The following is a 5,068-nucleotide window of genomic DNA, read 5'->3' on the forward strand; positions in this document are numbered from 1 at the left end:
CGTACTATACACACGTTTAACCGTTTGCGTGTTGGTACTCTGGAAAATTAACATTTTTTTTTTGATCGACTTGTCAGCTGTGGGATCCGACGATGGAGTTAAGGCGCGTTCGATCGGTCGGTGAAGCGCTGCCCGACGTTGTAGTACTATATAGGGTCGTACATGACAGCATCATAGCGCAAGACACAATCACGACGTGATAGGGCACACAGGGTCCACATGGGGCTCATGTTAGCACAGAGTTTAGACGTGACGTCGGCCAGGGCCCACCATAGGGCTTATCTTAAGTCAGGTATGACGTTATAGAGCTTACCTTATATCAAAGTTTAGGTATGACGTCATAGGGCGCGTTCGACCGATCTGGCAAAAGCGTCATAGGGCTCATGTTTGCACAGATTTTAGGCGTGACGTCAGCCAGGGCTTACATAAGGTCGGTTATGACGTCATAGGGCATACCTTATATCAAAGTTTAGGTGTGACGTCAGCAAAGGGCACAACATAGGGCTTATATTAGGTCAAGGTTCAAGTGTGACGTCAACTAGGGGCATAACGTCATAAGCTGCACTTGGATGCAGTCCCCAACAGGCGCCGGGGCCTGGGAGGTTAAGGTAGGTCAGGTGTGACGTCACCATGACGGACTGCACCTCACCTGTGCAACCATTGTTACCCAAGAACAATACATGACGTAATTAGTCGGCACCTTTGAGAGCCCGTAATGCACCTATTGTTTTCCGAGAACAATAGCCCCATTGTTCTAAGAACAATAGATGACGTCATTTGTCGGCACCTTTGAGAGCCCGTACCCGCCATACATATACTACTCATATCAATAATAGAACTTCTACAAATACAAACCAATAATAGTTCTAAAATAATTTTTCTTTTAATTTTTGGAAAAAATAATTTAAAAATAATTTTTGGAGCGTTAATATTATTACGTCACTAGTATAGTTTTAGTTGATATAGACGTGAACAATAATTACTTATGCACTCAGACCTGTAAGTCAATTGTGCGTACTTTCTACTGACTTATATTAATTCTGTTTATTCTCATAAGTATTTCCACCGGAGTGTTGTTGCTATTATTGAACCTAAGATTATATTCAAGGGGATCTGTGAATTATGAACCACTCAATAACTCATAAAATAATTATAATTTAGATAAAAATTAAATTTTTATTTTTTAATTACATATTTCCTAATTTATCCACTGTCATGTATTTTTTTTGCTCGTACTTTGTGCGTTATAAGCGTATCAATTTTTATTTTTTTATTAGAAACATACTTATTTCACTAGCTTTTAGAATAAAAAACATTTTAATTAAGAGAATGACTGAACGATAACAAATTTTGAGCAAGTATTTCAGAAGCTTTTAAAATTTTTGGCCGAGAGGAGGGATGAAGTCGAGAAATTTATTGTAATAAAAATAGCAGCAACCACTGCTCAACTCCTGTCTTAACTTTAAATTGTTAATAACATCTGAAATATATGTTCAAAAGTTGATATCGAACAGTAATTTCTCTAATTACAATACGATACGACCTGTTACATAGTCTACCATCTTCAAAGCAGGAAGTAAAACATTGTAATATTTCGTTTAATTGTAACATAATTGTAATTTCCTGATATATTGTTATTAGACTATTTTGTTGGAATAATTCTGACAATAAGTCTTAACTGTCTTGTATTTTTTTTAATATACTTTTAGTGTGTTCAAATTTAATACGTTTTATCTCGTTTAATTATATTTTTAATTATTACGATTGAACTTCTATTCCTTTCTATTATTCTAAGTAAAGGTATAAGAAGATTCTCATTTAAAACATGTCTGAGTCTCCATACAACACAACGTCCTTAGTAATATCTTAACGAGTAATTTGTGGTGATAATATTTGAGTACCTTTGGTCTTATTACGCTTTCGGGTTACGGGTAACAGTCGTGGACATAAACCTTGGTGGTGTTCAAAGGGATAAAAGAATTTCCTTGATTCAGTTAGAACTCAAAGGTTTTATTTATTTATTAAGCTGTTAGAAACAAAACATAGTAGTACCATCCGACGGAGGAGATACAACAGACCACATATATATTATGTATTATAATATTATATGTCATATTATACACACACACATATATATATATATGCCCATATTACTGTTTCCACAATATGATTGTACCGCTGATTATACTTATAATATTGGCACAATGACATACAACAGTACTAACAGGAGGACTGACTGCACACATAAGCACTTTCGGGATTCGCGGCCACCGTGCCATAACATGGATGTCCCGATCAGCAGTTGACTTATTACAATCATCTTGACCATTACTCTTAACTTATATTAACTCATATTCAACTTAACTTACCTACCACGTAAATAGTGTGTGTGTGTGTCGCCATCAGCTCCCTGTTGGATTATATCATCTCTAGGTGTCCAGCAGGTTGTACTATTTATTTAATATTCTGTACTTAATAAATATTTATATCGTTGTTAACCAAGAGTGTTATATATATATATATAGTAGTGCGACCCTTGGTAGTTCCTCTAAGGGAATATAAATTAAATAGGTAACCTCAGTAACTAAGGTTACTAATTATAGCCTAGCCAGCTATCCCCCGTTGGTCCCTTAAAATACTATAGACGGGCATTTAGGCTCAACCCCTAAATAGTGACGTAACAACAGCCATCGTGCGCCATAATGCGTATGTCACAAGTAGTCAATTGATTTTTTACCACCGGAACGACCAACGTTCTTATTATTTTCATTGTTCCTCATATATAAATACATAAATTAACTTAGCTTACCCACGACGATTTTATTAAGTGTGTGTGCGTCGCTGTCAGCTCTCTGTTGGATTATTATCATCTCTAGGTATCCAGGAAGTTTTACTACTTATTTAATATTTCTTTAATTTATAAATATTTAAATTGTTGTTAACCAAGAGTGTTATATATAAAGTATTATAGTACGACTCTTGGTAGTTCCTGTATGGGTATATGAATTAACTAGGGTACCTATAGTAGATATAACCTAGCCAGCAATCCCTCGTAGGTTCCTTAATTTACTGTCGACGAGCATTTAGGCTTAATCCCTAAATGGCGACATAACAAATATTTTCTATTTTATAAAGTAGATAAATGTATGTTTTTAATAAAAAAATATAGCGCACAAAGGATGAGCCAAAAAAATACTTAATTGTGGATAAATCAAGAAATGTATGTAACTAAAAAGTAAAGATACATTTTTTTCAAAATTTTAATTATTTTGTGAGTAATTGAGTAGTTTGTGATTCACAAATTATACGAATGATTGTAATATACGAAAAATAACCGTATAGTGTACAAAATATATAACAAGGTAGCACCACCAAAAAATTGTTTACGTATAAGATATAACTTATTGGGGTGTTTGGTATAAGGTCACTGACTGAGAATAATAAGATTAAAGTGAAAATATCTTGGGGTATGTGTCCGTGCAGAAACACGTCTAGATGTTGGGTTATAAGACAACGAAAGATTATCGTCCTACATAAAAAATACAATATAATATGTGTAAACTATGAGTATTGTATTTTTTCTATACAACTATTCAGTCAGTTCATTTTCGATGACCTACCCTATTCTAATTGTGAACTACTTAAAATCCTTCGATATAGGTGTTATTGTAGATTTACCATATAAATAAATGTTTTTAATTACCTCTAATTATCCTTGTGAGATAAATATTTGATAGTTATATTTGATGTCATTATTAACGATTATGATTATCGATACATGCATTCAAAACTACGCGACTTTTATTAATACATTATTTCACATATGATAACTTCTCCATTACAGCTCTATATTAAATCTATCCAAGGTCAGAATTGAATTTAATGTTCTTTTGAGATTATATATAAACCCTTTCTTGTGTGTATATAGTCTGCTCTCAAGTATAGTATTTTATACTAACGCATTTATAACTTAATAACCGGAGAAACCAACAATAAGATTATAAACAACATTACTGTCCTGTACTAGAAAACTATTTCCTAGTAGCCTATGTCTTTTCAGTCATCTGTAGAGTGATATAGAGTAGATGCAAGCTCAATTTAAGTTCCTTGCACAATAGATTACACTAGTGTCCTACACTCTTTCGTACGGACGCTCTTTTACGGTATTGAAATGTTAACAAGTTTCGAATTAGTATATAAAATGTTACTATTTACAAACATTCTGTCTTGTAATTAACGATGCCTGGCTGTTATAATGATCTTAGTTTATCGATAACAATTTAGTATTAGAAATTCGAAACTATTATAATAATTTAGCAACATAAATCAGATTCAAATGTAAAACTTCCATNGTAGCAATATAAATCAGATTCAAATGTGAAACTTCCATCTTAATATAAATTATTTAATGCTTTATTTTTGCATTTATTAAATGTTTATTATACATATTGTAAATATTCATTAAGTAGCATATTAAAATAGAATATAAACACATATAATGATCAGTATTAAATTTTAATTTGAAAACAACAATAATTTATGACTAACGTCAAAAATAATTTTTAAAAAATTCTAAGACATTGATAAAATTGGATGAGGGGAGTTCAGATATCTTAGATGCCACTTCAGATACGACCTTGAACTCTTCAGGTAGTTTCNCTCAGATACGACCTTGAACTCTTCAGGTAGTTTCCAAGATCTATCTCATTAAAAACATGCATAATCATTAAAAACCAAATAGCTGTAATAAGCAGTAATACAAGGTTTTGCGAAAAGATTTGTGTGATTATGTTCTCCATAAATGTCCTTCTTTAATAAATTAACAATAGACATTGAAGTCCAATTTGCATTAGGAGACATATGTTCGATAGTAGATTTTTTTAATTTGTTTACGCTTTCAATTTCTGATTTTAGATCTGAAAATGACAGTTAAATTAATTTAATAATATTATTTAGATAAAATTTAGTTTATATTTCTTTATTCATTACTGTTTTTTTATCCCATAGCGTTATAAAGTATAGTAAAAATATTTATTTATTTATTTATATTAAATAGATTTTGTATAAA

The 5,068-nt window shown here is 32.0% G+C and overlaps 1 long non-coding RNA gene across 1 annotated transcript; it reads right to left on the reverse strand.

Annotated features, from left to right (window-relative positions):
* Positions 1-4,391: 4,391 nt before the first annotated feature.
* LOC126909266 (uncharacterized) lies at positions 4,392-4,991 on the reverse strand. The gene is made up of 2 exons (XR_007704982.1): positions 4,672-4,991; positions 4,392-4,636 (listed from the first exon to the last, which is right to left on the reverse strand). It is a non-coding gene; the product is annotated as an uncharacterized LOC126909266 (long non-coding RNA).
* Between the last annotated feature and the right edge of the window lie 77 nt (positions 4,992-5,068).

Source organism: Daktulosphaira vitifoliae, unplaced genomic scaffold (assembly GCF_025091365.1).
Source record: "Daktulosphaira vitifoliae isolate Bord-2020 unplaced genomic scaffold, ASM2509136v1 Scaffold_218, whole genome shotgun sequence".
Taxonomy (NCBI): domain Eukaryota; kingdom Metazoa; phylum Arthropoda; class Insecta; order Hemiptera; family Phylloxeridae; genus Daktulosphaira; species Daktulosphaira vitifoliae.